The sequence below is a fragment of the Arvicanthis niloticus genome, chromosome 2 (genome assembly GCF_011762505.2).
Source record: "Arvicanthis niloticus isolate mArvNil1 chromosome 2, mArvNil1.pat.X, whole genome shotgun sequence".
In the NCBI taxonomy this organism is placed as follows: Eukaryota; Metazoa; Chordata; class Mammalia; order Rodentia; family Muridae; genus Arvicanthis; species Arvicanthis niloticus.
The window spans coordinates 23,230,091-23,242,800 of record NC_047659.1 but is presented as its reverse complement, the minus strand read 5'-3'; positions in this window follow the sequence as shown (position 1 = coordinate 23,242,800).

Sequence of the window (12,710 nt, the reverse complement as noted above, 5' to 3'; positions counted from 1 at the left end):
ATGTTCAATTGACAACAAACTATCCAGTATTTCTCAATATGTATTTCAATCTGATGATAAGAAATGATGATTTGATTTTAAAAGCAGTGGAACCAAAGGTAAGAGGAGACAACCAACTCCAAAAGTTGATCTCCCGCATAACTGCTATAGTCATGGCAAACATATGCCTGAACTCTCTCTCTCTCTCTCTCTCTCTCTCTCTCTCTCTCTCTCTCTCTCTCACACACACACACACACACACACACACACACACACAAACACACACTCACACACACTGATAAAAACAACAATTAATTAATTAATAAATTAAAAACATAGATATAAAATAAAGAGTTACTCCTGAGGTATGGAAGAGAGAGAGAGTATGTAAGAACTGGTAAGGAAATGAGGTAAATAAGAACAAGGAGAGAGAGAGAGAGAGGGAGAGAGAGAGAGAGAGAGAGAGAGAGAGAGAGAGAGAGAGAGAGAGAGAGAGAGAGAGAGAGAGAAAGAACAGAGACAGAAAAACTATTTTTTTTTATATCCTGTTCACAACAGAACAGGAAAATATCTAAGACTTTGAAGCCTCTGAAATGCTTCTCTTTGAATTCTCACACTGATTGCTCAGGTTCTGAATAACCAATATAGCTGAAGCTTCCTGACACCACGCTAGCAAAAGTAGCTACCAACGTCTTTCATTTATTCTTAACGCTTTGTGTCTACCTCTGACTATAGCCTGCTTTGGGTAGAGCTCTGAAAATCCTGCAGAGGAAGGGGAGGAAGTGTTGGTGGCATCAGAGGGATCAAGAATCCCATGAGAGCATGGCCCATAGATTCAACTGGTAAGGACTTAAGTGGGCTCACAGAAATCAGGGAGCCTGTATGGGTCTAACCTAGATCCTCTCCATTTATATTATCTGTACGGTTTGGTGTTCTTGTTGGATTCCTAACAGCAGAAACTTGGGCTCTCTGACGATTGCCTGCCTTTGAGAGCCTTTTCTTCCTACTGGGTTGCCTCATCCAGTCTCGATATGAGAGTATGTGCCTGGTCTTATTGCATCTTATTGTGTTATATGTGGTTGTTGTCTTCAGAAGTTCCACTCTTTTGAGGGAGGTGAGGAGGTGGAGATCCAAGGTGAAGGTGAAGAGAGGGGAAAGAATCTGAGAGGAGGAGAAGGATGGGAAACGGCACAGGAGTAATACATGAGAGAATAAATAAAAGCGAATTTTTAAAAGTCAACCTTTCAATATCAACAAATATCAACAAGTACCCAGGCTCAGTAAGTCCTTTAAGACCACCATGTATTCTTTTCATCTTTATTACAATTCTCTAGAGACTATGCTTATTTAAAAGATGGAAATCATAAGAGAGTGAAAACATTCATTTTGAGAAAATAACATCTAAAATTACCACTTTGTATCTCTAATTCAGAACCTCATCTATACAGGCACACACGGAATATAATCTACTAGTTTTAAATTATGCCCAAGTCACACTGTCAACTCTGTCCTAGGAGTTTTCAATGGTTCCAGCATCTGAGGGCTCATTCTTCTTCATCTAGAAGCAATTATTTTGGACACCGATGCAGAAATTCATGTTATTTAAACACAGAATATTAAGATGAGGCAGAGAGCAACAGGGTGGCATATAAAGGGGATTCCATCTGTCAGTAGGAAATTAAAATATAATTAAATAATAATATATTGGAACTCGACAATATGCTTCCTTTACACTTGTGTTAATAGTTTATCAGATGTCTGACATAGATTAAAGTCAAGGACATTCTGAAACTGTATATAATTAAGACCCTTGAACTGTATCCAAAAGAGGGACCATTGAGTCCAATGCCCCCCCCCCATTATATATATTATATACACTTTTAATCAGAATCACTTGGCAAATTTGAAATTTTCTTTTAAAAGTCACATTTCACCAATTTGTTGCTAAATATATTGAGGCTACTATTATAGAGAGTGGTAGGTTATGTATATATGCAACTTGATTACACTTAGCTGAAATGATTTGTATGTTTCTTGTCCCATACATAAGATATCTCATCCTATTTTTAAATAGTAAAATCAGATCTCCTTGGAGTTGTATAGATTTTTTACTGAGCTCAATGAGTATAGTCTTCTACTTTCTAATCTTCCTACAACTAGTATAGCTTCTAGAAAGGTCCTTTAGTATTGAACACATGACAAATTCTTTCTCTGACTATTGACTCCTCAAGGGCTTTTCATTCGAGGCCACTAGAAAATATTTGCTTATACACCTATGCTTTCTTCCCTCTACGGATAGATGTAGATTAGTATTTTGTCCCTTTTAATTATATTTTGCATGTTATGTCTTTTATCTTGTTTTTGTTTTTATAGGAAAAATAGTTATTTGTTAATGGTGAACATTTTCTGCTTAGAAATCTTATCTTCAGCTATGACCATTTAAATTAATTTAGTATTATGGTCATCAGAACTTCTCAGAAGGGTTTTAAAACTTTATAGTATTGTTTTAAGGAAAAAGCAAAATTTAGCTTTCACAAAGACTGAGGATTTGTCTTTGTCTGAGTGTCTTAAGGAGTTTCTCTTTCTCACTCTTCTTTATTTTGTGAGGTAATGAAATATTTAAATAACTGATACTTGGCATAGACACTTATTCCCACAGTATTTCTTGCCAAAACTAAAGAAGAAAGTTCCAAATATCAAGCAGGGGTGCTGTATTTGTGAGATTATAAGCCTGGTTTCCTCCATGGCATTCTTCCTGAAATCAAATAAATAAAATAAGATAAAGTAAAACCAAGCAAAACAATATAATTAGTGAAACTCCACAGGGCTGCTTGTGAAGTGATGCAAATATCCTCAGCTGATGACAACTGAAAATTGACAAAGAGCAACATCAAGAAACCATCACGCTCTGACAGCAAGCTAATCAGCTAAGTTAGTTTTTCAGTTTCAATATTTGTCCTGTTTTTCAGAGAAACATGAAAGTTAGGACAACATGACCCATAATTTCTGATTATCTAAATAATACAAAATACCTTTAAGATACTCTCCACCAAAGTGTAGGGCAGAGAGACCAGGTCACAGAAGACATGAGTTCACTGTCCTCAGTTGTGAAAGGACATGTGAGGCTGAGAGAAGTAGTAATTAAAATCTGGGCAGCTCACGTGTAAAAACAACAAATAGTCAAATATGCATTACTTCCCTACTTGAGATTTCCCTCACAAGACTTAAGGAAGAACTTTGGCCAGGCTCCCCCACCTAATTGTTGCATCCAAAATTTATTAAAGAAAGAAAACAAAAACATTTGTGAGGCATCAGGACTGGTGGCAATTCAGGTACCGTGAGACAAGGACGAGCTGCTGCCGCCAGATGGAATGGATGTATTCCCATGGCACCTATTACTTGCCAAATGTTTCATAAAGCAAACACATGACCTAAAAGATCTTTGCAAGTGTGGGGTCTCAACAGAAAAATAAATGAAAAAAAAAAAAAAGAAAAAAATACAGACTTGCAAAAAAATAAATTCTGTTCTTATTTAAAAGTCATTTCTTAATTCCTAACCATAAGTTGTTTTTAAAAACACACACACTTTTAATATTTTTCAGCTGTCATGCCCACTTTAGTGAGTCTACATGTGTGGGTACTCCATAAAATCTCAGTGGTGGTGGCAGATGTCCCCTTTGAAATATTTCATCTGCTGCTGGGGGTGGGGGAGTGTGGCTTTGGTGCCATAGACACCATTCCTTCTGATGGCTCCTATTTGGGACAGCTTCTCTGGGGCAAAAGCAGCATTTCTCCATGTCACTCAAGACAGGGGGACTAAAAGTGGAGAAACAGATGATTATTTTTAAGATGAAATGGGGGAATTTTAAATAATAACACACGTGCAAGGGTCTTTAAAACAGAAAAAAATCTGCAGCAGGAAAATCAGTCATTCATTGTGACAACAAATATCTGCTTATGGATTAGTGAAAATGTATAGGTGTTGTCTGAAGTGATCAAATTCTCTAGCATGGGTGTCACACTCATTGTCAAGCTGGAATATCGTTTCTCTTCCGGAAATTTCATTTTATCACACATGTCAGCATTTGATTGCACATCACCTTCATTCACCTTCCAGTTGTTTAGACATTTGTTGATCTAGGACTTTTAACCTGTTTTCAATCAACCTGCACCCTTCTTTCTTCAAGGTGATTTCTCTACTCCAGAAAAAAAAATGTATATATAGAGGTGAATGTACATGTGTAGTCACTTAGTAAATTTTAGTAATTACCTAGATGGGCCATAGATTTTAAAGGCATTTTCTTTGCCATTAAGTAACAATAATGTGTCATAAAGAGAAAGAGAGATTGAGCCTATGTTCACTAAATCACCAATACCTATGTGGAGCTACTCAGGGCCCTAGGAGAGGCCTGTTGTGCTTTGAATAGGTATTGCCCCATAGATTCATTGTTTGAAGGCATGACAATAAGGAGTGGCACTATTAGGAGGTGTCTCCATTTTGGAGGAGGTATGGCCTTGTTAGAGGAAGGATGTGACTATGGAGGTAGATTTTGAAGTCTTAAATGTTCAAGTTACACTCACTGTAACACAAACCTAGTTTCCTTGTTAACTGTGAATCAAACTCTAGAACACTCAGCTCCTTCTTTAGTACCATGTCTGCCTAGAGACTGCCATGCTTTCCACCACAATGGTAAAAGATAAAACCCCTGGAACTGTAAGCCAGCCACAAATATAGACTAAATGCCTGAAACTGTAAGCCAGCCACAAATTAAAGGTTTTCTTTTATAAGAGTTGCCTTGGTCATGGTGTCTCTTCACAGCAATAAAACCCTAAGAAGTTGGAACCAAAAACTGGGGTATTGCTGTGATAGGACTGATCATGTTTGGAGATTTTGTTTGGAGAAATGTAAATTTTGTGACTTGATTTAGAAAAAACTATGGAATGCTTTAATTGAGGCTTACTGGGCCATACTAGTAGAAACATAGAAGACAGTGGTGCTGGGGATGATTTGACCTGTGAGGCTTGGCTCAAGAGCTTTCAGAGGTGAATAATCTTATTATGTTGCCAAGAGAGCATTCTTTCGATATTTTGGTGAGGAATGTGGCTACTTTTTGCCCTTGTCTGATAAGTCTTCCCGGGGTTAAAGTGAAGAGATTTAAATTAGCTGCATTGACAAAGGAAATCTCAGAACAGCCTAGCATGGACTCTGCCCTGTGCTTCACTCATATAAAGAGGGTTTTGATCAAATGTAGCAATCTGACAAAAGAAAAATACAAAATACATGGCTCAGGGGTTAAAGAGGCATCAGGAACTGAAATGAATCTAAAGCCGGTGTTCAAGGAGATAAACAGATTAATGATATTAAGTGGAATTAAGGGAGTGGTGACCTCAGGCTAAGATCCCACCCATCTGAGCTTCCATCTTGTAAAAAGAATGTTCTCCAAGAAACATTGGTACCTATTCTAAATTTATAATGTATTTGTGTTTGTACAAAGGATGTTATATCATGGTAGGTGTTATTGTGACTTGGTTGTTTACACTTGGATATAAGGGGATATGATTCTGTATCAAGTTGACCAGAGGTAGATTGTGATGACTAAACTTGGTTTCAATTTGACTATATCTGGAATGAACTACAATCCAGAAATAGAAGGCATAATGAGGCAAGAATACAACATGCCTTTGATACAAATCTTGAGGCTGAAAGACAAAGGCTTTTGATCTGGATATTGAGGTGGGATGACATGTTCTATTGACCCAGATAAAAATATGCCTTTAATCTAGATCCTGAGGCATAGTGACCATATTTACAAGGGTCTATAATGAAAAGGAATTAAAGAAAAGCATAGGTCCAGGCTTGTTGGTATATACCTTTAATAACAGCACTCAGGAAAGAGAGGCTCGTAGATCTCCGAGTGCAATTCCAACCTAGTCTACAGAGCAATTGCTATGACAGCCAAGTTTAGACATTGAAAGAAACCATCAAAAACAGAAAGATGGTGAAGATTTAATTTAACAAGGGGGCTGTGTTCTAGCCCCAGCAAGTAGCAGACCTTGGACTATTTGGCCATGTGGTTTTGGTATTATAGTCTCCCCTCAAGACTAAGGAAAGTTGCTGAGACCAGATATGTGGCAGAAATGTCCCTGAATGGAGGCCCAGAAAGGCCATTACATGAAGCTGAGAAGGTGAAGCCTGGATTGCTTTGGAGACCACAAGATGTTAGTCATGCCAGAGCTGTCAAGGAAAGTTACTAAGACAGAGGAGGAGAAACAGTCCGAGAGAAAAAAGTATGTTGCAGTCAACAAAGCTTAACAGAGTTGGAGATCTGAAGAACATTTTGACGTCAATCAGGGAGATAAGTTTGGTGTTTGCCAACCTGGTTTTTTTGTCTTTTTTTGGTCCAATAATTTCTCACTATGGTCCTTTACTTATGTTTTCTACAGTAATGTGTATCCTGTTCCATGGTATGTTAAAAGTATGTGATCTGCTTTTTAATTCTGATCTTATAGGGGATTACAGTAAAAGATTGCATGAATCTCAGAAGAAACTTTGATCTTTGGACTTTTAAACATTGTTCAGACTGTGATAGACTATGAAGATTTTTGAAGTTGGACTACATGTATTTCACATTACTTAAGGCTATAAGCATTTGAAGGCCAGGGAGTGGAATTTAATGGTTTGAATAGGTATAGTACCCTAGATTCATGTGTTTGAATGCTTGGCCATAGGGAGTGCCACTATTAAGCAGTGTCACCTTATTGGGAGAAGTATGGCCTCGTTAGAGGAAGTATGTCACTGTAGAGGAGGGGCTTTGAGATCATAATTGCTCAAGGTATGCTGCTCAGTGTGAAGCACATTCAGTCTTCTCTTCGTTGCCTGTGGATCAAGATGTAGAACTCTCAGCACCTTCTCCAGCACGACTGAATGCTCACATGCTTCACACCATGTTGGTAATGGACTAAACCTTTGAAACTGTAATCCAGCCACAAGTGACATGTTTTCCTTTATAAGATTTGCCTTGGTCATGGTGTCTCCTCACAGCAAGAAAACCCTAATTAAGACAAGGCTCTATTGGAGATGTAGTGTAGAAGTGGAATAGAAAAACTGAGTGAATACATGTCTAGTGAGCAAGTGACTCATTTGGGGACCAACAGGAAAGTAGTCAATAACTAAGGAAGAAGAGGTAGAGGCATCTTAAGAAAATGAGGGTACTAGGAGAATAAGACAATGGAAGAAGACTCTGAAGATATAGCAAAGTCCTGATCATGAAGATGCTTATGGTTTATGATGTACATGTTGAACTTTATGCTGCATGAGAATAAAGATATTCATGATTTTAATCCAGGAAACAGCATGATCAAACTTGCTTCTTGATAAGACCATGCTGGTTGTAGTCAATAACGGATTGAAGAACACTTACTCAAATGAGACCAGGGAAAATCAAAATGAAAATGCTACATTTTCCAGGTAGAGAAAAGGTTTATCTGTGAAATAGGAGAAATGGCAGTGCTAGGCAGGAAAGAACTGGACAGTGTGTAGTATTAGGTCTTTGGGATGTGATGGTAGCTTTGTTAGGGAGTCTGAGGAGAGGATTTTAAGCAACATAGAGGCTTCAGGCCTAAACAACTCCATATGTCATTATATGATTTTCAAATCGAGAAAATCAAGGGGAGAATAAGACTGCAATGTGGAAGTTAAGGAGCAAGCATTTGGTTTCAGATATTAGGCTCCAATTGCCCGTAAGGTGATGGAAACTCTTAGGATGGGAGCTAGGCAAAGGTCTGATATCAGAATAGAAATTTGTTTTGAGGAAACAGCTTGAAAGGTTCAACACATTGAAAGCATTTGCAAAGGGGACCACAAGAATTCTCTTAAAAGGAAAGGGATGCAGCTTAGTTTGTAAAGTACTTCCTCACATTGATAAACTCTTGAATTCAACTCCCAAGACCTGGTAATAAGCACCTACCTGTAATCCACCCACTTACAAAGCAGAGTAAAAAGCATCAACATTCATGGTCTTCCTCAGATATATAGTGAATTTTAGGTGAAGCTGGACTACAGGAGACTCTGTCTAAACTAAGATCATCAACAACCAAAAGAGTTCTCTTAAGAAAGAAGAGGTACAGTGGAAGAAAAGTAGTGAAGCATGGATCAGGAAGAATCCCAAAGATGATAACATGAGGAGACAGAAAGACAAAGGAAGAAAGCTAGGGAAAGAGGAAATCGGAGAAATGTGAAGGTACTCCAGGGAATGAAATGAAAGACAGCCTGCTGCAGGTGTTCCCACAAGGAGCTACTCAGTCAACAACCCAGACATTCAAGGTGTGCCTAAAGCACTAGTGGTTTTCTCTGTTGCAAACACCTGTATTACTGTTACAGGTGATAGGGTTTTTTTTTTTTTTTTTCAATTAGCGTCATCTGAGCTGATCTTGATAATAATTACATATCACTTAATGTAACTATAGATTACTGGGAGGCATTCCTTACAACTACAGTGTAGCAAACTACATTTTGGAGTCAATTTATCTTAAACACAGAGTCTAAATTTGGTGAAGAAGAATCTACTCATATTTATGTTATATGGTTAAGAGTCAAGTTTATTATTCTGCTATCAAATAACCTTTGTCTATATGTGTTCAACTAGCTGTAGCCTTATCTGACCAGCCATTATTCTATTTTCTTTGTTTTTGTCTCAAAAAAAAATTCTGGATTTTTACATTGCCGAAAATAGTAAAAGATATATTTTTTTAAAAGTGTATTTTGTTGATAATTACTTATAATATTATATTCTATTGCAATGTCCTTGACAAGCCTTGCTAAGTACACTGATGATGGGACCTTAAATTGGTACAATCATTTTTGGAGAAAATGACATCATCCTGTAAGCTACATAGTGATGATGTAACTGTGAATTGCACACAATAGTTCCGCCCTTCAAGTTTTTAAATTTGACCCCTGTCTACAATGAGCACCCAGATCAAGGAACAGACCCATGCTGGTTCTGCTGGTTCTCCATAATTTCTCTTGGGACAGTTATTTTTTAAATTGAGCATTCCCTGACTATACTTGATAAGCTTGGGTGCACACACACACACACACACATCTCCAACTGAAATAAAACTTCAACAACCGTACTAGAATACACTTAGAGTAAAACTAGTTATACTAATCCAAAATTTAAACAATATTTACCTGGAAATAAGAGATTGCCCACAATGGGATATACTGCAGCAGAGAAAATTTAAATGAAGGAATTAGCTCCAAGACCATAAGCAGGAACTAACCCTTGATTATATATATTCATTCATTCTATGGAGAAGTGGAAGTTTCAAGACAGTAGAATTATATGATACTATATTTGCAAAATTAAAAATAGTATAATATGAAGGCATATGCATGTATGTGTCAAGAATGAACAAGCAAGTGGATGGTAAACAAGAAATCTAGCATTAAAGATTAGATTCCACAAAGGTAAGACACAGAGAGAGCACAGGTAAAGCAAAGTAGATTATAAATGCAGAATGATGCCTAGACTAGGCCAATACCCAGAGTGAAGTGGCTATGGTAACAATGGAGGAAGAATAACTCTCATAAACAAGAACTCTCAAGGAATGCCAGCACATGGGGCTTACTTAGATATTGGTTGCACTCCCACTCTTAATTAAAGTGGTGGTTCATGGGTTTTGATCTCTATTAATTAACTGATTGGAAAGAATTAACTAGCTAACTATACAAGAGGGTCATTACTGTGTTGTGGACTGAGAATTTATGATTAATCACTTGGGAATCCATCTGAGCTCCAAATACACATTATGGTTCACTAAATTAAAATGGTTACTTCTTTGGTTGTGCAGCCCTTAAAATTAATGCTTTGTCTTCTGGTTTCATAGAATGGAAGAGAACAATTGTTTTCTAAAATATATTCTAGTTCAAGGAAAGTGATTAAGGGAAGATAGATTCATTCTCTAGTCTCACTGCTATCTCTTCCCCAGAGTCCCAAAGTCAGAGACTATCAGGTGAGTTCGGTCATGAATGAAATGATGACTTAACTTGCATACCTGATTCAGGCTAGCTAGTTGCTCTGACTATTCTGAACATTTACATTGACCATTTATTAAGTCCAGGTAATTGGAACCTTGGCAAAATACTAGGGATTGTTTTAATAGCTGCTTCTAATTGTTCCAAAAGTTTTATTTGTTGATTGGATCACCAGATCTTCATGGGATGATTTTCAGAACAATTTACAACTGATATATCACAGGAAACCAATAGATTATTTTTTTAAAAAAATAATAATTCACATAATTGAGTATCATATTTTATTTCTACTTTGCCTTTTCTCTAAAGCAGTGATTTTCAACATATGAGTCATGACCACTTTGGGGTCACATTTCAGATATGTTGAATATCAGATAATTATGTTTCTATTTATAGTAGTAGCAAAACTACAGTTAGGAAGTAGCAGTAAAATAATTTTATACTTGGAGGTTACCACAGCATGAGGAACTGTATCAAAAAATGGCAAAATTAGGAAGGTTGAGAATCAGTGCTATGATTTAAGAACAAAGACATACCTATTTAATATAGTTTTGATAAGATGAGTAACTCTACACCAATGTGACTCATGATCAAACTGAGTGTTAATGAAAACTAATTTTGTGAGCTGGGCGGTGGTGGCGCACACCTTTAATCCCAGCACTTGGGAGGCAGAGGCAGGTGGATTTCTGAGTTCGAGGCCAGCCTGGTCTACAGAGTGAGTTCCAGGACAGCCAGAGCTACACAGAGAAACCCTGTCTTGAAAAACAAAGAAACAAAAACAAAACAAAAAAAAAAAAAAAAAAAGAAAACTAATTTTGTGAAGACAATGAATTAAGCATACAAGGTACATGTTCTATCTCTGTTGGATTTTCTGAAGAAAAAGGAGGAGGCAAAGCAATCCTCATGATTCACTGAAAGAAAGACATCAACAAGGTTAGTTAGTACAATATGCAAATTATAGAACATCCTGAGATAACCAGTGCAAAATGCAAGTTACAATTTAAATGATAGATATGGAGACCTCCTTCTCTCCTAAACTTCTAATCAAGTTTTGAATATTTCAGAGATTATGAGAGTCAAGATAACCGGAAAAAATAAATAGAAAAAAAAATCAAGCCTATCTTGTGGTAGGTTAGGAACATCACTGTTGTCTTTGATGAATTTGGAGCTGTTAGGCTCATCAACCATGAATGACGTGTGTGTGGTGAAAGACGTGTGTGTGGTATGCCAAGTGCACATGTGAATAATGGTTCAACACCTGACACACCAACATATGATAGCCTTCTTTCTAGGAAAAAGTGCATGGGAGTCCAAAGTTTTGTATTTCAGTTTAATCATTGCTATTTAGATTTAGGTAGTATTGTAATTTACAGCTCACCCATCTGGTAAAGAAATTTAACTCGTATAATCAAGGCTTTTCTTTTCCACTGTATTTCATACTCTTCTGAACTCCACTTTTTTATCCTTGTAATTATGAACAAGATTCTGAGAAGTAAATCCATTTCCACTCCTAGCTGTACTCAAAAATATGGAATATGAAGCCTCTGTGGAGTGCTCAGCGTCAGAAAGATTTTTCCCCTGGGCCCCACAGGATGCATTTTACAGCACTTTAGGAAAGGAACCAATAGGTTTTATGGGCCTCAGGAGCTTTGGATGGGTACGAGACCACCAAGAAATGGGCTAAGTTTTCAGTGCTGAGTTGTTTCTAAAAGGGATTTTCTAAACCTCTAAATTTCCTCTCAGGTTACTATAAGTCAAGGTGATATATCTGAAACATATATGTGTTGATGATGTCATTGTTACAAATTATTGCTGTCATGCCAGATTTAAAATATTTCTTACCCTATATACTTAAAAGTATATAGGGTAAGAAATATTTTAATGAAAGTAATGTCTTAGAATATACAAGATCACTAGGTTACTTTTAAGGGAGACAAATATAGATGAGATCAAACAGCTACAGAAAATTTCGGTTATTTATTTATATTTGCATCACTTTAAGGACATTATTTTGCATTGGTAGACCAGTTCTCAAAGAGAAAGTTTCCTGTATACATACTATGAATATCATTAGTTCTTGGAAAATTATGAAAAACGCTATAAAGATTAAAGTTGCTCATTCAAGATGGGCAAAGTAGAAATTTAGTTAATATTTATTAGATCATGGACATACTCTCTATCTTCATGATAAATTTTAGGATTACAAATTGCATGTGTCAGTTGGAAGCCTTAAAAACTGTTATGAACTATCAACTCAATTGCTACTAAGTCTGTTTCTGGGATCCTCCCTTGATACTTCCAAGTCCACTAATAAAAACCACAATGGCTACCTGAAAAAGTCCAGACACTCAGATCTGAGACCCTTTAGTTAAGAAGTCTAGTTCAAGATGCTCCAACGTTTTGAGGTAGAGCGAGTGTCCAGGTGTTCAGAGGTCTCTATAAATTGGCTAAGTTTTAGAAGCTATGCTTTGTGCTTCCCACAATTATAGTCAACTCAGTCATTATGGATTTCTGACGGGGTTGAAAACTTATAGCTATTTACTTTGAGAGAAAAGATCTGAGTGTATGGTCGTCAGCTGACATTCATCCTAAAGCCAAGGAAAAGGCAGGTTCAGAACTAAGTGTTTTAGTTAGGATAGATGACAGAGGTGCTGGTTAGTCAACAAAAGGATGGACTGGGTATTAGGACTAT